We start from the raw sequence: 21,444 nt of genomic DNA, 5'->3' as shown, positions 1-21,444 counted from the left end.
CTGTGTTTAATAAATTAGCTTAATCTATTCCGCAAGTGGTTTGTGAGTGCAGTGTTTCCTCCAGTTAAGGAAAACATTTATATTCTCTCTTGGCCCTACGTTCCTAGGCTCCCAGAGTCACTCCCTGGGGGCGGGCGCAGGGGGCGATCCCGAGTGAGTGGCTTTCCTCGGGAGACACCGCCTCGAGCCCCAGGGCGGGCGGCCGGAAGGGCAGTTGGTGGCCGCGCGGCTTTGTCCCCATCAGCCCCCCCACCCCACCCCCCGGCAGTAGCCCGAGGCGCTGGTACCCACCTCGCTTCCTCGAGACCCGGCTCCCCACCTCCGCCCCCTCCCCCACCCCCGAGCACATCCCACTCCTCCAAAGGGGCCTCTTTAACTGCTCCCCATGAAATAATAATTCATTATGTCACCAGGAGGGAAGTAAGGGAGTGTAAGTGTCTTGATGGGATTAGAGGAAACCCCCGCAGAGATGATTTAGGGGCCGTGATAATTCATTTAATAGGGGCCTGGGGCAAATTGCTAGACAGGGAACTGGAACTGAACCAGCCTAGAAAGGGCGTCCGACAAGGCTGTGTGGGAGAGCTAGCTTCATTAGCAATATTTAAGAGATTTCATTTAAGAATGCGTCATAAAACGCGGTACTATTTTATCCACCTGGTGTGGTGGCCTTTAGCTTTTCTCTGCATGAATATTAAATTTGAAATGGCAGCACAGCAACACATTTTGGAAAGTGTTCTTTGAGCTGTTATTTGTATGGTTGGTTTAGTTTCTCGTTTGTTAACCTTTTAAAATGAATATCATTGAAAATGGATAACTGTACAACCAGAACTCGAAAAGATTATTAGGGGGAAAATAATGCTTTAGAATAGGTTGTTACTAAACTGGGTAAAGGATTTAAGTTTTTATCGATCAAAACACAAAAGGCATAGCGAGTGAGTCAGTAAATGGCAAATTACTTTGACAATTCCCAATTTTCATGCAGATTTGGTGAAGCTGCCCCATTCAAAGCCACCACCCACAGCTTGGAAGAGATCACAAAGCAGTGAACACAGATGGGACTTGCCTACAGACACTCTGAAAAGTCAAACACACTTCAGGAAAATACTTCCAAAGAGTGTTTTCTTGGACAGATAATATTCCCTTTGGTTTCCAAGAGACAAAAGACAAACTCTAGTTTGATCATAAAACTATTTCCTTCAAATGTGGATTTTTATCTTTGGTTGGGGGGTGCAGGTAGAAGTGGAGGTTGCTTGGAGTTTTACAAACCCAGGAAGTTTAAATGGGGAAACAGCGGTAGTGGTTCCAATTACAGCTATAAGGAAAAAAAAAAAATTCTCTTTTGGTGTGTGTCTTCCTGTTTGGTGTCAATGGCCGCTTTACCGCACTAAACTGAGAGTCCTAGCTAGGAAACGTTTTAGCCAACACTCAGCCTTCACTCCACGGTGTCCTACACGTTTGTGTAGCCTAATGCTCTTCCCTCCAAAAATCTTACATTTGCAAAATAAAACATTAACTTTGATCCCTCCCTTTTAAAAAATAAAAATAACTCTCCCAGATATGCTGCATCCATTTTCTTTTTTTTAAATCACAGCTGCATTCTGTTATTTTAACAAAACCACTGGCAGGTCTCTATTCACAGAGCTGCTTTAGCCACGTAGGATACATACGATGGATAATTAATATGTACTCTAAAAGACTTCCTTAATCAAAAAAGACATTAACTACATGTAAAAATATTCACTTATGTATATTGGTTTGGGCAATTTTCCACAATGACAGTAAAATTGGTATCTAAATATATTTTTATATATAACAAAACTTAGCAAATGTCGTTTGTAAGGCGTGCATGGGTAGGGTAGTACTAATATTTGTGTTCCTCTTGTTTATATTCCACCATCTCCAGGTAAAGATGCTATATTTTATACAGGGTTGTAAACCACTTTGCAATATAGTGAAAGGATCTATTTCAAATAAAATAAATGTGACTAATGTACTATATAGTCAGTCTCTGAACAAAGGCAAGCATCCTTTAAGGCTGGTTAGTTCCCTCAGAGCCTCTTCCCTGGTCCTTAGACTTCACTTTTCTCAGAGCTTCCCTTTAGGGAGAAGCAGCCAGCACCTGCCAGTAACAGCCCTGGTCAATGTGGGGCCAAGTTCTGAAAAGGTAGCTTCTCTTTGACTTAAGAACTTTCACTCTTTCCTTTCTCCGGTGAAAAGTCATTCCAAGCCTAACCAAGGGAGTCCCCCCAAAAGAAATCTGTCTGCAACATCTATTTTTGCTTTTCAGAAATAGGATTTCATTGCCCCTTAGAAAGCCAGAAAGCAAAGAAGCTCAGAGAGATGGGTATGCACACATACCCAAACTGTTGAATCTTGGAGTAACTGACAGTGTTTAAAGGACCTCACAGGTTTAAAGGTTTCAAACACAGTAAGCACATCAGACAGGCTGTGTTGGGAGCCCAGTGTGCACAGATGCAGAAGCTACTAATGCAGGGACTGTTCTCTGCTTTCCCAGAGCCCAGCCTCCAACCACACAAAGCCACATCCTTGTCAACAGAAAGGACAGGAATATAGCATTATGCACGTGATCAAATATCTTAGAGGACTGAGGTACTAGTATATTTTTAAAATATTTTTAAATATTTTAAACCAACTAAGCTGGGAGTTGGGTGGGCAAGGGAGTATAAATACTTTTATTTAAAGTCCCAATTTTTCTAATAATAAATTCCAGGGTTTTTTTCCCCACATTACAAAAAATAAAGGTGAAGAAAATGCATAGCCAAGTTGTCTTCTCTTTTAAAAAAATATTTAAAATACTAAATACTATTTCTGAGGGCCCCCTAATTTTTGAAAAGAAAAATACCTTCACACGAATGAACCAGAAGAACTAGTGCTCGCAGACAGCACACGGGCCTCTGCAACACTTCCCTGCCCCCCATTCAAAGCAACTAGGGACACCAAGTCCATTACAAATCACAGGAGATCACTGCTTTGTAAATCTGAAACCACTGTGCTTCAATAATGTGGGCGAAATACATCAAATATCATGAAAGTAAGTTTATACTATAAATTGACCCAAGCTTTGTGAAAAGTACTTTCGGAATATGTATCAAAAGCCTTAAAAATGTTCACTTCATTTAATCCAGTAATTCTGTCTCAGACTAGCTCCTGGGGAGATCATCTGAAATGGAAACAAAGATGTAGGTAAAAAGATGTTTATCTTTTACATCTATAATAGGAAAAAAGCAGAAACCACAGAAACATCCAATAATAGAAAATAGTGAAGTAAATGATGGCACCCTACAATGAAACTTAATAAATGCATATTCAATTTTATACATGTAGGATGCTCTGAACTGTGTCAAACAATACAGAGGAAAGAAAATGTTAACAGGATTATCTCTGAGTGGTAGGAATATGTGGGGTTTTTCTCAAAATTTTGTGTTTTCTATAATGAGGATGTATTACTTTTATAATATGCATCTTTTAATATATCATATCAATTTTATATACACACATACATATATAAAATTCATTAATTCCTTCAGTGTTTATGACATGATAAGCTGACAGGCCAAACAGAAATCTCAGAGTCAAAATAAAACTGAAATCAGTTAATTAGATATTTTCCCTTAAATAACCACATAAAAACAAATTAACATATATTTCTTTATTCATGTCAAGCAACACATATCTACATGTTTTCTTCTCTATCCAATAAATACATTTCATATTGTGATTTACTTTTGTGGGCATATTAAGGTAGAAAACATCCCATGTTTTAGTCGAAAAATCAGGCGATAAGTCCATATTCCATCACAATAACTTGCAGCTCACCCTTGGCACCCAGGGTACACATATTTATTTATTATTTACCCAAATAACAGCACATGGCAAATGTGCAAGGACAGCCCTGCTCTCAGGCCATTGCATTATCTACAAAAATCTGTTTTCAGCAGCAGACTATCTATAAACTTGACCCTTAGCTCACTCGCTCGCTCTCTTTTATTTTTTTAACTAGGTCAAGTGGCTGTCCCTGTAGCACCATCCGTATATTCAATAAAAATCAAGTATATCTTGTGTTTGAAACATACATTATAAATAGATGTATAGATGGAGCAGATATTGAGAAAAGAAATGGTAAAGATTATGAATATTAAGATTTATATTAATCTATAAGCCTATTAAAGTACAGTAAAACCTGTCCTTCAGACCACCTTTTTAAAGATATCACCTCCCTGATGGGACCACTAAATTTCGGGCCAAATTATTTTCCCATAAAGAACAATGAAAAGAAAACGATTATATTAAGACTACTTCTACTATGGTTTCTTTTCATTGTTCCGCCAAAAATGATTCCAAACAGTAAAATAACATTGATTTTGACCTTGTTAATGAACTTGAAGAATTTCATGGAATACTCAAACACCGATTTCCATTTTTAACAGGAAAAAAAAAAATGGACCCTCTGCCTCACATTGTCGACAACACCAGCAGCATGTAGGGATCGTTTCATTGAAATTCGGTGGATGTAGCTTATCTTGATATCGCTAATGTTCCATAAGGTTTGCCATGTGGATTTTTCTTTGTGCCAAAAGCTGGAGATGATTGTGTGATTTGTTAAAATATTGAAGAAGCCTTCAAGCCGAGAGGTTCGTTTCATTTCTTTTTGGTTACAAAGAATTTCACATACAATATTACTAAAGCGATTTTCAGTTTTCCAAAATGCCACGCTCTCCAAGGGAACAGTTTTCTCTCCTTTGGCCTTGCAAGGACTCCCCGTGGCTTTGATTGGCTTTTCTTCCAAACAAAACTGCCATGGGATCCACACTCCCCGGAGCCCCCCACCAGGTGGGGCCCGGTTCTCTTAATCAGGTTCTTCTTCAGCTCACTCATGTCAGCCAGAATCGCCAGAGGCCCTACCCATCCTCGTGTTGGGCTCCAAAGCCTATTCCCTCACTGTTTAAGTCTCTGGAATTGCTTTTCTTTGCAGTCTCCCAGACTACAACACCATGTTTTTCTTTTCAGGTCTCCTCAAAGTCTGTCTACTTAAATAGGACTTCTTTTTTCAATGGATATCAAGGATTAGTCAGGTGTAGATATTCTTTAAAGTACTCATACGTGTGCAAGGAACACATCTTAAAATTCTCCAATGAATGGGCTTCCCTGGTGGCGCAGTGGTTAAGAATCCGTCTGCCAATGCAGGGTTCGAGCCCTGGTCTGGGAAGATCCCACATGCCGTGGAGCAACTAAACCCGTGCGCCACAACTACTGAGCATGCGCTCTAGAGCCCACGAGCCACCACTACTGAGCCCGCGTGTTACAACTACTGAAACCCAAGTGCCTACAGCCCGTGCTCCGCAACAAGAGAAGCCCCCGCTTGCAGCAACTAGAGAAAGCCCGCACGCAGCAACTAGAGGAAGCCCGCGCACAGCAATGAAGACCCAACACAGCCAAAAATGAAAACAAATTAATTAATTAATAAAAAAAAAAATCTCCAATGAAAGGTAAACACACGAGCAACAACTGCACAATGTTCAGGCCCCTTTGGGAGGCTTCAATCAACCCCAGAGTCTTGGAGGGCAGGAACTATGTCCTGTGCGTGTACCTGAGCCCAGCTTGGAGCCCACTGCCTGCCATCATCAGCTCCCAGTAAGCCAGTGTGGATCTGAGCTGCCAGTCACGTCATTCTAGTCTTGTCACCGTTCTTTAGCTAGAGGTCACTGCACAGTCATCAGCCCAGAATCGCAGAATCTTGGTGCTGAAAGGAGACTGGAGCACACTGGTCCAGCCCAGGCTTTTCATCTCAGAGACAGAGTTACTGAGGTCTCCAGGGAAGGGATGCCTCAAGCGGTGTCAATACACAGCCACAAACCTTATGGATGAAAATCATGGGTGTTTGTTTCTGTTCCTAAAAAGAAGAGGCCCATGATTTTTTAAAAAGTATATTTTAGCTGATAGCTTAGAATAGTAAGCAGCCAGCTGTGTGGTTTGAGCTCAATAATAAACTATAAACATTCACAACTTAATTCTTCAAATACCGGAATGTCCGAACAATAAAATTTCTTTTTTTCAAGCAGGATTTTTTTTTTTTTCAGTTGGAGATGGAGACAGCAAGGCATAGTGGACAGTGAGTGAGACACGGCATCTAGTAACCTGGGTTTGAATTCCAGCCCCACTGTTGGCTAGCTGTGTGACCATGGCCCAGTCACTGATCCCCTCTCTGGGCCTCAGCTTCCTCACCTGTAAAATGGGCATAGTAATACCATCAGCCTTCCCACGGCCACTGGAAAAGCAAAGGAGATAATCCACATCAATACACTGTGTCTTGCAAAAGTAAGTGATTTGTTGGCTGGGGAATGAATTTCAAAGCTATGGCTGCGCGTATAAAGAAAAGAAAGCACAGATAAAGAGGAATGCACACACTCATTTTAACTTAGATATTTCCCTCTCTCTTTGGAGCAAGCTAACTGGATGATCAGACGTGTGATGAAACACAGACACCTGGGTGAAAACCCAGCTGGAGGCCCAGGGAACCCCTCACACAGAACAGGCCCGGCTTTCTCTTTTTCTCTCCTCCCCAGTACCTGCCCCCATCCCTAAAAGGGACACTAAGGAAGCTCAGGCCTTTGAAAATGTGGACCAGAACAGTCCAGACTCCTAAGGAGAATATTAAGGCTTTCTTTCTGTTCCTTCAGTGAGACTCTCCTTGCCACTCCCAGACCTAGACGAGATGGTATGGACGTCCTCTCCTTCCTCCGATTCATTTTACCTGAGGTTAACAGACCACAGTCCTCCCCCTGAGCCTAACATCTGTTCTTCTCACCTTGTCAGTTTCCTCCTTCTTTTCCCTCCCCAAACCTGCAAGTGAAACAGGCAGCTTTAGCTTTCTTGCATCAGGAAGCAGGGTAGAAAAAGCCAAGGGCATTATTTTTGTCCCACTTTTGCTGTTTCTGTGGGGACAAAGCTGTCTTATTTTGCATGATCACTGCGAAGATAGACCGTGCTCGGCTGTGAATACCTGTTATTCTGGACTGAAATTTGCCTTTCTCTGACACTGAAAAGACACTTTGGATTTTCACATATTCACTCAGCAAACATTAATTGAGGGGTGATTATGTGCTAAGCACTGTGTTAGAGCTCAAGTGTGCAAAGAGGCACTCTCCTTCCCAGGCGCAGCCCACTCTGTGCTTCTGGAGATGTCCTCTTGCTCTTTTTTGCACTCATCTAGTACTAACGGCAGCCAAAGAGTCTTCCCTCTCCAAAGCGGAGGCCTGACACAGCGCTGGGTACCTACTTGAGGCACAATTATTGCTCATGAAATCAGACATGATCTTAGAACTTCTGAATGGACGGGACCAGTGAATCCCACCCCTGTATTGAACCACAGAAGAACGAGAGGCCTAGGGATTAAGTGGCTTGTGGAAGCCACCCGCAGTGGCCTGTCCCATCTGTCTTGAGTGGTTTAGGGCTGGTCAGAGGCCCAGGGATGTCTCAGAAGATGGCTAGATGTCCTTTCCAGTCTGGAGATTCCAGGCAGACCAGAAAGAACGGTGGTGACCTGGCCAAGCAGTCCTCTGGAGAGTTCAAGGATCTGAAGCAATGTGAGCTGCCGCGGGTTCGTGCCACCTCCGGTGTTTGCCTACGCCATCACTATCAGCATCAAACTCATTCACTGCTTTGTTAAGTGCTTTGGGATTTCTCAAGTATAAAAGGTGCTATATAAAATCAATCACAGGAAACTCTGCTGCTGGCAGCTCAGAACAGCTATAGTAAGCCGTGTCCACTCAATCAATAGTCCCTCACTGAGAAGGGGAAAGAATACCATTAAAAAGATGTGCTCCAGGGAGATCAGCTCGGTGCTTTGTGACCACCTAGAGGGGTGGGATAGGGAGGGTGGGAGGGAGACGCAAGAGGGAGGGGATGTGGGGATATACGTATGCATAGAGCTGATTCACTTTGTTATAGAGCAGAAACTAACCCACCATTGTAAAGCAATTATACTCCAATAAAGATGTTAAAATAAAAAGGATGTGCTCTTAGAAAAACTTCCCTCAAGTAAGAAAAAAAAAAAAATCCTACCTTACGAGAGTAGCACACAATATACTGTTCCTCCAGGAGCAATATTAAACATGATGGAAAGAGTTGCTTACTGCTTGGTGCATACTTTGGCTTTCATTTTAACCAAGCAAGAACACAAATTGACACACACTGTGTCTGAGAAACCTTGTAGGCCCCAAGCAGGAAATGCCTATTGGATTTTAAAATCCAGTCGTACCATGAAAATGGAATTAGCGCTTGGCACCACAGTAGAAAACAGTGATTTCTAAAAATTGCTTGCCAAAGGACAATATGCACGTTTGGAATCTAGTATACATCATCTATCTTTAATTAATGTTTAAGTATAAAGAAAATATTTAGACGTGTAACATTTTTATGATGTTACAGAAGTGGGCTCCTTGCACCATCCTGAAAGAATATTGATATGGGATATTTTGAGTTTTCATTTTATTTCAGAAGGTGAAAACGGCAAAAAAAAATAAAATTATGTTACTATATATACGAACTCATGGTATTTCTCAAAGCTATGACGTAGTCATTTAAGTAGGTGCGAAAATTAGGGAGAGAATATCTTACAGTATTTTTAGAACTCAAATTATTTTTTGTTACTTACAGAAAAGTATTGTAATAGAGTGAGAACCTGAAAAGCAAACAGTAACTTTATATGGAGTATAATCTATAAAAATATTGAATCACTATGTTGTACACCTGAAACTAATATAATGTTACGTCAACTACACTTCAATAAAAAATTAAATAAAAACAAAAATAAATACATTGAAAAAACTAGAAGGCTGCTTTCATAACCTGAGAATATAAAAAACCATAGGTTATTACTGTATTTAAAACGAAACACTGAAGAAAAAAAAAAGGCAAACAGTGATGGCCACTGAACTTCTCATGAACAAGTGCATTTAAGAAGCTGTTCAAGAGTTTGCCTAATGAAGTACTCCTGTGTCAGTCATCAGTGTCTCTTCAAGTCTTTTCCTCAAACTGTAACATTAGAGTTCAAATTGCTAAAGCATAAGTGATTAAAAACCTCACATTTACAAGAAAATGTGTAGGTCCTTTAGTCCGAGCATTTTAAACTCCAGAGTGCATGAGAGCTCCCTGGGGGGTTGGCAGCGGGGCTAGCTGGATGCTGACTTGGAGGGCTCAGGACCTCACCTTGAGAAACTGGTGGCAGATTAGGAAACTGCAGTACGTGCCTGTTTGGCGGTGACTTGCCCAAGGCCCCCCGCTAGGTGGCTGCAGGGCCTGGACCATCCATGACCCATGCCTCCCATGGGTCGCCCAGTACCACTCTTTCCCCTCAGCACCTGGTCCTTCTCTACGGAATAGTTTTGGATACTGTCAAAAAGCTTCCTGAATTTTTCACCCAGAAAAAAATGATGTTCCCTTTATGGAGAGAATTCCAGAGGAGTCCCTCCCTCTTCCTTCCTTCCACAGATTTCTGTGTATTCATTTCAGCCTACGAAGGTGGAATCAAGTTTAATCAGTTTATTGCATGAAAGTGTCCAGTTATAGGCCTAGTACTAGTTATTTGATGATGATTGGTTTTGAAATTCTCAGGAACTCAGGTCGGGGTGGGGCAGGTGCAGGGAAGGTGTGTGGACTGGGTCAGTGTCCATCAAAGTTCAGACTCCAGGCTTACAGCTCCATCTGTGGTCCCCACCTTAGATTTCAGCAATTTCCTTAACGTGAATATACTTCCCAGTGTCTGAACACGCTGTCAGAAATTTCAGATTAGATCTAGATTTAAACAGTCACTTTCAGAATTCTGGGAGACTTGGTTTACTCAACTCTTTTATAACCTAGCCACACCAGTGGGGCAGAGGTTTAATAATTCACACATATCCTGAAGTTTAAACCCCAAAGGCAATCATTGAAATTCCAAGAGAGTCATACACAAATAAGCCTAACTCTTCAGCAGAATTGCTTAAAAGCCTATCCAAATACTCCCTTTTCTTCTATAATCAAGGTTATTCCTGATTACCCATCATACTAGAAACAGGGGAGAGCCATGGCTAAGTATGATAAACTACATTCTATCTGGAATTCTGTCCTATTTCCTCCATGAATTATCTCATCAAGTAATGATAAAATCAACTTCTTGGAGTCTTAGCTTCCTCCCTGTAGAGACTGAAGAAGGTAAAAAGCCAAAAAGCAGAAAAAGCAGGCAATCACGAGGGCAGAGGGGCTTCCCTGGTGGCGCAGTGGTTGAGAGTCCGCCTGCCGATGCAGGGGACACGGGTTCGTGCCCCGGTCTGGGAAGATCCCACATGCCGCGGAGCGGCTGGGCCCGTGAGCCATGGCTGCTGAGCCTGCGCGTCCGGAGCCTGTGCTCCGCAGCGGGAGAGGCCACAACAGTAAGAGGCCCGCGTACCACAAAAAAAAAAAAAAAAAAAAAAGGTCAGAAAACTGGAAGAGGAATAATAAAATCTCAACGACAAGTAACTGAGATAAGCCAACTCTCAAATACTGAAAACTTTAAAATTTTAATTCTGTTTCACAATTTCCAGATAAGTGAGCAAAGAATAACACCCATTTTCAATTCCTTTAAATCCATAGTTTTAAAAAATCCATTTTTATGTGCCAGAAAGGTTTTAATGTTTACATGTCCAAACAATATTGACAAGGTATGACAAAAACATTTGATATTTTTCTCATATATTTACAATGTTTATGGTTTGGTTGGAATAATGATGTATATGAGGAATATTTGGGATATTCCATTGTGTGTGTAATATTGAGCAAGACATTTAACCTTTCTGGGTCTCAGTTTTCCCATCTGCAAATAGGGATGTTTAAAGGGTTTGATGGTCTCTAAATTTCCTTCCAGTTTCAGGCGTCTACAAATAAGATTTACAACGTGTCATCATTAGGATGAACAAAGTGTTTCCTGTGTGATTTTTCCTCAGAGAACTCCATATCTACTGGTGACATTTTGGTTATTTAAGTATTGTTGTTCTAAGGAGGATCATTAACTTAAATTTTATGCTCTAGTCAGCAGCCTGGATGGACTTGGAGTTCTGCACCTGGATTAAAAATATATTGGATTCATCCAGCACGTTGTTGATAAAATGGAGTTGGGATTTCTCCATGGCAGATCCAAAGGAAATAGTGTTTGCAACTTCCAGAATAAGTTCTGTCATCCTTCTCTGCATACTTGAGGCAATGAATGGGCTTTCAGTGGCCAGTTATTGACATCTCCAACAGTGAAAATGTATTTCACTCTATTATCCCAATGTGCAGATAGCCAGATCACATTTTCTGAAAATGCATTAAATTGAGTGGTACAGCAGCCTGGCCCTGGTAGCAAAAAAGGCAATTTTGGACAGTTCAGGGAGACCTACAGTCAGGTCACAACTCTTTCATAGCTTCACTATGAAAAGCTGGGCTTTTTATAGTGGGAAGGCTCTCATGATCCAAGAGAAATAAGTAGGAGCTGCACCAAAGTACATTATGTTGTGACACAAAAAGCATAAATCATGTGTGTATGAAAATCATAAGCCCTAAGCTTTAGAGAGCGTTGTGCAATTGACAATCAAATGGAGCTTAAAAGGAATTATGAGGTTTTCAACTAAAGTCTTGAAATAAAGAAATATTTTACAGCAAGAAATTGCAAATGTCAAGTTTAAATCATAAGACTTTGCACCATTGAGCTACTAGCTAGTTCTATAGCTTCTTCAATGCTTAACACAGGGAGAGACCAACTTTCACGCTCAATAAAACTTAAGAACTTTAGAAATACATTTAGGAAGATAATTCATGTATTTGTGACTTTTCCCTCCCAAAATGGCTAATTGTAGAAGAAAAGTGAGTAGGCATAAGAACTTCTTGGATGGTAACCTGTTCCACCATTTGCTTTGTACTCTTATGAGTTCTTGTGATTTTTAAATAGGGCTGTCACCAATTTGGTCATTTAAAGAAAAACGGGGTCTAGCGAATATGGAAGGCAGTCCTCCTTTCCCATTCGGTACATCTAGCTCTTGCTCTGGAAAACCACAGAGCAAACTGAGCTCCCCGGCAGCCAACCAACCACCAGCCCCCATGAAAAGCTGGAACCCAGCTGCCCAATTCGGTTGCTCCCGTCCAAAGCCAGCCAGGTGGCAACCCAGACTGAATCTGTTGTTGTGGGAATGACTTTATTCACAAACCGGTTTATTAAATTTTATATGGAGACAGGCAAAAGTCACAAGATCCTGGAGAGAAAGACCTGATTCACATAAATTTATCTTAATAGCTGGGAATTCGGGAGCATCAAGCAGAAAAAATAAAATAAAATCATGGAAAAGCATTTCGCCTCCTCCGTCTGCCTGCTCTCCACTCCCCGGCACATGATATGCCCTCCACCCACATAGATCAACAACTACCACGGCTCCATCCGGCCCTTCGCAGGAGGCGTCCGACACATTGATCCGAGCCTGTTTTGACATATAAACTCCAATTTGGCCCCAAGTCACTGCGAGTGGACACTGCCACCAACGTTTCTGACACTAGGTTATTTGTTGTTGCTGTTCGCTGTCCCTGTTTGCACATTAATCCAGTGACAATTAGGTGTCAGCGAGCGTTGTTTCTGCTTAGCTGATAGCCTTGGGCTCTGCGCTTGAAGCCCTAATCAGGAGTGTAAACTCTGCTATATTTCAATTTGGAGAAGCGCTCTTCCGCTAAGAGGCCCCTGGCACTGCGATAAATAAAACGCCTATTTACTCTATTGCCACACTTAGACATCTAATGCACTTACTACCAGCCCCCTAATCATAGCCTACAGTTAAAACCGCCTATAAATCACTCTGTTCTCATCCTGCGCATTAGTGAAGCCATTTTCCCCAAACCCCACAATGAGCACTGTTTCCTTTTCTTGTTAGTCAAAAGCTAGATGATTTTTATTAGGTTAAAGACGAGTTCACAGATGGTAAATCGCGCGGAGAGAAATGAGCTGGAGAGTTACACCTAGTCAGCGCGGGACACCGCGCCGGGGCCGGGGGTGGATCCAGTTCTGGAACCCAGGTGGCGGGACTCCCCAGCACAGCTGGATCCAAGTCCCCACCCCACCTGCACGCCCACGGGGCGTCGGGGCTGCGCAGCCTCGCCCCCCGGACACCCCTAGCACCCTGCGCCCCTGCGCGCCCAGCGCAAGCTGCGGCCTGGCCTGGGGACCCTGGGCAGGTGGGCTCGGCCCGGCATCCTCCTCCAAGACTGCCAGCAACCCCTAAAAATGTAAAAATCGCCCCATCCCTCTTGATCTCGCCGCGCACGTTTCCCACCGACGCCGCTCAGAGGCGAGAGCCCGGGAGAGGCCCGGCGCTGCGCGGCCCCGGGGGACAGCGCGCAACAAAGGCCCGGCCCGCAATCCCTGCTCCTCGCCTTCCTTTTCAATTCTCCCCCGATCTCAGGTGGAATTAGGAGGATTAAAGCGGCGAGTAAATGAGGCGAGTGTGCAAAATGACTCCTTTCTGAACCAAACGGCATGCTCCGTGCTGGGGAAATGAGATGCACATTTAAATCTCATCCATCCACCGCCTGCGGCCACCGCCATGTACCTGCCTACTTAGCCCAAGGGTTAATTAATTGAGGCTTCAATGCACTATTGCAAGAGCATTATTGCATTTGATACTCTACATCTGTGATTTAAAACTCTTTCAGTCCCTTGTCAGCAAGGGAGGGTTTTTAACTAGGAAATTAGCATTCAGATAAGGGAACGCTCTATTTGCTTCTGAAAGGAAGGAAATATTAAGGATGCTGGTGCACAAACCGGGCTGTCATATCCTGTCCCATCCTGGAGGGAGCACGAGGGCCCGGCCCCCCGCCCCGCGAGCCGCGGCGACTGGGGCCTCGGCCTCGTGCAACGGACGCCGGCGCCAGGGGCCGGCAGGAGGGGGCCGCGCGGCCAGCAGGACCCTTCTCCTCGCAGTCTCCTACCTGCTGCGGCGTGTTTGCCTCTGCAAAGTGAAGTAATATATTTTCTTCCCACTTCCTAGGAGCTGATTCTTCTTAAAATGCATCGCCACGTTACTCACACATTGGCTTTCTGACTTCCCCTGGTGGGGAGGGGGCTCCGAACAGGAAGTAACCCCGTTTCTTAAGGAAGAATGAGCGGTAAACATCGCAACAGAATTTTAATGACGCTAAAACCAAATCTGGGACACGACTGTAGTTAGTGGTCATTACCCTTACTATATTAAGTATTGGATTCAAGCGCTAAACACACTTAACAAACACACTTTTCCCACTTATAATTCTTCAGCAATTTTAGCAGAATTTCATTACCTGCCCACGTGTGTGTTCGTGTGTGTGTGTGGCCTGTGCAACGAACTAAAGAACAACAATAAAAATAGTGGTTGTGGGTCAGAAATCAGTTAGAATCCTGCCACCTAAGTATGCTATAACTTAGACATAGTTTTCATGCAAAATGGATACATCTTTAAGTTCTGGACTCCCAGGCAAAAACTTCGAAAACGAAAAAAAAAAGGAAAACAAATCACAACAAAAAACCTTTGGCACTTGCTAACTAACTATAAGATGAACAAATTGCTGGTGGAAAGGAGAATGTTTCTTTTCTTGAGCTCCTCAGGGCCAGGTGAATTTGGAAGACTCCGGGAATCCTTCATTAACACTTTGCCAAGTGCAAGGAATTGTAATTTCTTCTCTGCTGAAGAACTTTAATTAGGTGAAATAGCATCACCTGCAGTGATGAGAGACCCAGGTCAACAATCTGATCTGAACAAAGTTCTTTGGGATTTCTATTAATCAGGCAAAAAGATTAGGGAGTGGATTTGATGGTGTCTGTGTGACATCAATCGTGTATTTCTTTCTAATAATGATCCAATTCTGTCTTTGGGTACTTCTTACTGAATGATTAGCTACCTCAGTAGTTTCCTTTGCAGATGCTAATCATCACCTCCTTTGCTCAAATTCTACTTTCTACATCTTCTTAGCAGCATTTTTAAGAAACCAGAAAAAGCTGGTGATGACAAGGGGTAATAGTTTAACTATGTGTTTGCCTTACCGTTTCTTAGTTATTTCCATTCAAACCTTGAGTCGCGATGCCAATTTATAAGTTGCTTTGGTCCATTTTGTTCCTAAGGGCCAAGTACTGTAACTTTGTTATGTACGTAACATTTCAAGTGTTTTACAATACACCTAGTCCACATAACATTGTCTCATTGGTGGCAGTCACCTTTGTGCTACCACATGCAGAGACCAGATACTTTCCATTATTTTAAACCTGTTTGATATAATCCTTTAGAAGTAGGAAAACTAGAGCTTGCTTTTCTGTCAGCTTTGCACCACGTTTTTCCTACATTGCTCACACTGGTTCATTATAGGAAGGCTGTTTCCCCTGATTCCTGGGTGGCCTACATTGGGGTCTTCCAAATAAAAGAGCACCACAGGAAGACACACAGTGTTTTGGAAGAGAAGAAACACACAAGTAACTCAATAAGCTCTGAAAATTGATAAAATGAAATGGTGAAATTTTGACCCTACGTACTTGACAGCAATACTTTGGGGACATTCAGTGGCATCAATCTCCTGAGATTACTTGCTTTCATCACAGAAGGGGAGATCTGCACATTTGGAGTGGCTCAGAGGACCAACTGGATGCCACTTGGTATCCGGGAGGAAATATGGAGCTGTGTACGGAATGGCTTGATTATGATATACATAATTTGAGCATCTTTTGTAAGGATGGATCCAGCAAACTGACACCATGAAACAGACTCTGTCCAAGATAAGAACATAATGAAACAGAAAACGAAAGTGACATTCTTGCTAGGACATTGATGCCCAGCAAAAGCTTTCTGCAATAAGGAATGTGACTATCTATGGCTGCAGAGCATAAAATTGGCCACAAGAATTTCTCTACTTCACAAGTCTTTTCCTTGTTTCCCTACCCAAGTCCCCTCTAGCCCCATCTCTCTCCAGATCCAGCTGGAACTTCCCTCGCTGGTTCCCAAACATAGTGCCGAATGACACCCTCAGCTTTGTACTTTGTACGGTCAGAGGACAAAGGAAACATGCTCCTCTTCCCCCAACACCATGACGTTCCTGATAGAAGCTAGGCCTGTGTGTCCCCTTGTAGCTCCCCCACTGCCCCTTCACCGAGCAATGCCCCAAACAGGCTCTGCACAAATAACTTGTTGGATCAACTGGTGAAATCCCACTATGACCCAAGGGACCATTCCAAATCCCTGGAATGCAGTTTTGTTGTACTGGAAAAAAAAAAAAAAAAAAAAAAAAAAAAAACTAAAAAGAGCCAAAATCTAGGACCGAGAGATTTCAAGTGCACCCTAATGTCTGTAGTGAGATTTGACCTGTAGCACTCCTGAGGGGCAGCCAGCAGAGAGGATGGATTTGGAAGCCGCTTGGAGCTCCCGATTCTTAGAACCACAGGGAAGGTGGAGCCAGACTTCCTCTCATGGAATCTTTTGAGCAATGTAATGATAAAAATAACTAGTAAAAAGCAACTAGCCCCAGGGCTTCTTTACATAGAAACACAGGCTTTTTGTTTGTGGGTCTTTGGGGTTCCAGTTTTTGTTTTTTGATGGAATTTATTTCTCCTGAAGAAGGCAAAATGGCTAGCCCAAAGAGCTGAGGGTGTTGCGCTGTGCCTCATCGATTGTAGGGCTGCTCCAAAGCTGGTGCTTGATGAAGAAGGAACAACGGTGCTGCCTGCCTGGGAACTGGTTCTGTGAACCTATTCCTTTGAATCTGGGATGTACCAGGTGAGACCATGGCTCTTTTGCCAGCCAGGAGACACTAATGATGCCCTGCTTCTGCTAGCTGGATTGACAGCGGTGACCCATTTCCCCCGCTCAGAACAGAAAGTATGGGTGAGGGATCCCGACTCATCTCACCCTCTCTTGGGCAGAAGGGAAATAATTCTAGCATCTCGTTCTTGGCTACAGATACATATGGGACAGGTAAACTCCAGGAGGCCAGCTCCTAGAAGGTCCATCAGTAAAAGCCAGGAGAAAGTAAATGCAAGAGCCCACCTCACATTCCTCTGGAATTCAGCGGGAATGAAATAAAAATAATAAAAGGTAATAGATAAGCAAGTATATAAACTTTTCCTGGAAGCAAAGGAACCCCATGGTGAAAGGTTTAAGGAATACTACTTTTAAAAAAGAGAGTTTGGGGCTTCCCTGGTGGTGCAGTTGTTGAGAGTCCTCCTGCCGATGCAGGGGACACGGGTTCGTGCCCCGGTCCGGGAAGATCCCACATGCCGCGGAGCGGCTGGGCCCGTGAGCCATGGCCGCTGAGCCTGCGCGTCCGGAGCCTGTGCTCCGCAATGGGAGAGGCCACAACGGTGAGAGGCCCGCGTACCAAAAAGAGAGAGTTTGACTTTGGTAAACACTGACAGAAGGAGGTGTAAGTAGTTTAAGTGAAGGTGATTCTTTTCAGACGTCAGAGGGCACTTTATTTGCTTTAAAAACAATAAAAATCAAGTCGAAAAGTGCCAGATTTTCCATGGAAAGGAAAAGAGCAGCCCTTCAACTCATGGTTTTCTTTTCCCTGGTAAAGGAAAGCCGGCTCACACAGAAGTGTTTGCAGGAGCGCCACGCTAAGCAGCACATAACAAAAGCAGCAGGTACCTTAAGGACTCAGGATCTCAAGGTTCTTACTGTTGAGATGATCTGGAAAGAGATGGTTTCCTTAGCCACACCCCCAAAGTTGGCCCTGTTAGCCAGAATAATAGGACTTTTTTCTGGAAAGTGCCAGTTAATGGTGACCTGTTCCAACTATGAATTTCACAGAGATTAATATACCCCTTTAGGTTTCTTAAGAGTCCATCAGGAGGCCTCCCCCAGTCTTGGGTGTTTTACGATCTCTGTGGGCACGAAGCTCAACTGAAACTACCATTCAACAGCCTAACTGTCATCTTCATCTTCTCCTGGCATAAAAATACATATTTTTCCCATAGTAAAGATTTTTTATAATAGCAATAAAGTAACTCCAGAGAACATGGTTGTCTTGAGATAGCTTAACTGTGTCTGGTATCTCATAACGCCCTGGGGATACAGCAGGCCCATAATACTCCCTTTTGCTGCCATGTCTTTGCTTAATTAAGGAATAAAGCCAAAAGGTCAATGCTGGAGAAAAATGTAAATCTTCAAAACTTTTCATTCTTGACCCAAACTCTGTGTCATAAAACCTCAGTTATCTCTGTAAGAAGCAGCACACCTACCCAGTGAGCTAGGAGATACCAGAATATACATTACACCTTTAAAATATGCTTTTGACACCATGAAAATAAATTCCTGACCTCTGGACTTGGAATTATGATTCTGCCTTCTTAGAGAGAGACCCTCACAAACTATCTGCTCATCCCCGGTGAATGGAAAGCACTAACGGCAGAAGCCATCTACTTTATCAAACATGATTTGCCACTGTGTTGCATTGCAAACATTGTGTTGACTCTCATACAGCTAGAAGGCTGCATGAGAGAGTCAGGTCTTTGTGTGTCGGAGAGAGGGGGAATGAGTATGTATATTCAGCTCTACGGTTTATTCGTTATTTCATTGTGCAAATATGATTTCAGCTCCGATCGTTTTATTAGTTCACTGATTACTGTCCATCACCATGAATGAGGTGGGTTAGGCATGGGTTTAGTTTACTAGAGCTGCAATCTTTTGTGGTGGATGTTTACAGACTATATCATAGGTGCCACACTGAAAATGGATATTTCTGACCAATGATATTCATTTTAAACAGGAGACATTCGGTCCCTAAACTGATTTGTTAGAGCTGGTACAATGAAATAATAAATATCTACTCGCCTTCAAGAAATAGAACCTTCCTAACACATTCAAGGCTATGCTAATTAGAGGGAAAGTGTTATTCCATTATGGAACTAATTATATGTCATCTGCTTCTCTCTCAGATGACTAAATGGACAGACAGATGCTATGCTGATCAATTAATGTTGTGATAGAACCACCAACTGATCTGGACTTAGATAATATGTATTTATGGAAGACAGAGAATGATTTATTATTTTTTTTCCAGCAAATATGAGAATCCAAATGTGACTTTATTGTACAGATGGGAGCAGATGAAGAGCAAAGAGGTGTCGTTGTATTCTTGCCGTGAAAAAGAATATTCATCCTTCTTCTTCTGCTTATATATTCAGCAGACATTATGGCTCAGTAAAAATGGGATGTTTAAATATTTGATAAACGTGGGTAGAGCAATGCATTGCTAAAACTGCTAGAGTAGTCTGGAGATTCTCATGGAAACATAAATTAGCCTGTACACAAACGCAACTGTTTGGTAATTCTGGCCTTAAAATTACCTCTTTCTCTCCTCTCTCTTTTATCTTTTCCCTTTTTATCTGATAGGGCTTGGGTTTTTACTGGACGAGTTTCAAACTATGCAAACTGTCAGCTTCACTAACCAAGTTCAATGAATAGCATACTAGTGCCTAGACATTTGCAGACTTCTCTTAGCTATCATCCAGTGCAAGCAACCAGAGAGGGGTCTAAGCTCTATTGATTTCATATCACAGACACACTTCTTATATCAGTCTGAGAGTCAAGTGCAGTAAACTCATCACTAATATGGAAGCCTCCTCGGGTCAGTCTATACCTGAGGTCCATCTTCTGCAGTGAGGGCTGACCCCGCCATGCCCCAAGGAGGACGCTGGCCTGGTGCTAGGTTACAGGAGCCCCCTGCCTTACCAACGTGGACTTCACTTGGGCAGAGAGAAGTGGCATCTGGAGGACAGAGGGATGACAAAGAGGGAGGTGCACGGTTGTCCACAGGGGTTGCCAAATGCCAGCATCTTATCTAGATGGGCTCTGGACTTCATGGATAGAATAGAGAAACAAAAAACCAAAAAGGCACCATTTCCCTGTGTGTGTGTGTGTGTGTGTGTGTGTGTGTGTGTGTGTGTTTATATTTTGACAATCGTTTTGCCTGGCCTCCCTTTCATGATTTGGAAAGCCTATCCACTGTCGGTGTTTCTGAAACCCAAAAACAGTAAATGAAGCCACGGGATTTATAAAGTAAAATGGCTGACATACTTGGCCAAGATAGGCTCCTGTACCAATGGCTTTTAGTAAAACTAGATTAAGAGTAGGATACTAGCAAGGACCACAGAATGTGGAATTCACTCAGCAAACATAGAGGCCATTGGAGAAGTCTGCGTTTATGGACTTGTCAAATAGATAAATCAATACACTTGCTGAGTACCTGCTACACGTCAGACACGGAACAAGATGTTCTACCTAAGAAAAAGAAGGAGTCATCGTACTGAATTTTGATTAAGGAAATAGAAAATGCTATCTATATTTGTTTTTTTTTTGGGGGGGGGATGTGGGTTCATTTTATTTCTTTTTTCTTGCTTATAATTTTAAAATGGATACATAATAACATAGTACCTCCTTTCTTACAAAAGAAGGTTGCTTTTTTATAAAGAAAAGGAGAGTAAATCAATATAATTTAAAATAAAGATTTAAAAAATCCTGAGTAAAATATTAGCTAAGAAATATTTTTAATAAAAGTTAACATTTACTGGGAACTTACTATTTGACAGACACTATTCTTACTGCTTTAAATGTATTAATATATTTATTCTTTATAACAACCGAAAAGGTAGATACTATTATTATCATTTTACACTGAGGGAATCTACCACACAAAACAGGTTAAGCAAGTTGCCTGAGGTCACACAACTTGTAAGCGGTTGAGCTGGGCAAGGCTAACCGGTTATAGAACGCTGCTCTCAATTCTAGCATTAAATAGTGTTATCAACATTAACATTGTTAGCTAACATTTACTGGGCATCAACATACAATTCGATTCAGCTATTTATGGTGTACAATTCAATAGCTTTTACTATATTCACAGACGTGTGCATCCCTCACCACAATTAACTCAGGAACATTTTCATTACCCCAAAAAGAAAATCCACACCCTTTAGTTGTCACCAGCCATCTCCACCAATCACCCTAGGCAAAATATTATTTTGATGCTTAATCTACTGTATCCTTGCAATAGCCCTATATGGTTGGGACTAATACCGCCCCCGCCCCCCCCCCCCCCCCCCCCCCCCCCCCCGCATAGAGATAAGGAAACTGAGGCACAGGGTGGTTAAGAAACTTGCCCAAGTTTACACAACCAGCCAGCTGTGGAACTGGGACTTAAGTTTAGGCGGTCTGCCTCAAGAACACTTCTCTTAAAAAAACAGTGGTTGAGAGTCTGCCTGCCGATGCAGGAGACACGGTTTCGTGCCCCGGTCCGGGAAGATCCCACATGCCGCGGAGGCTAGGCCCGTGAGCCATGGCCGCTGAGCCTGCGCGTCCGGAGCCTGTGCTCTGCAACGGGAGAGGTCACAACAGTGAGAGGCCCGCGTACCGCAAAAAAAAAAAAAAAAAA

Source organism: Aethalodelphis obliquidens, unplaced genomic scaffold (assembly GCF_003676395.1).
Source record: "Aethalodelphis obliquidens isolate GAN/ISIS:26980383/991018 unplaced genomic scaffold, ASM367639v1 scaffold4, whole genome shotgun sequence".
In the NCBI taxonomy this organism is placed as follows: domain Eukaryota; kingdom Metazoa; phylum Chordata; class Mammalia; order Artiodactyla; family Delphinidae; genus Aethalodelphis; species Aethalodelphis obliquidens.
The sequence above is the reverse complement of the archived record's forward strand: the minus strand, read 5'-3'. Positions refer to the sequence as shown.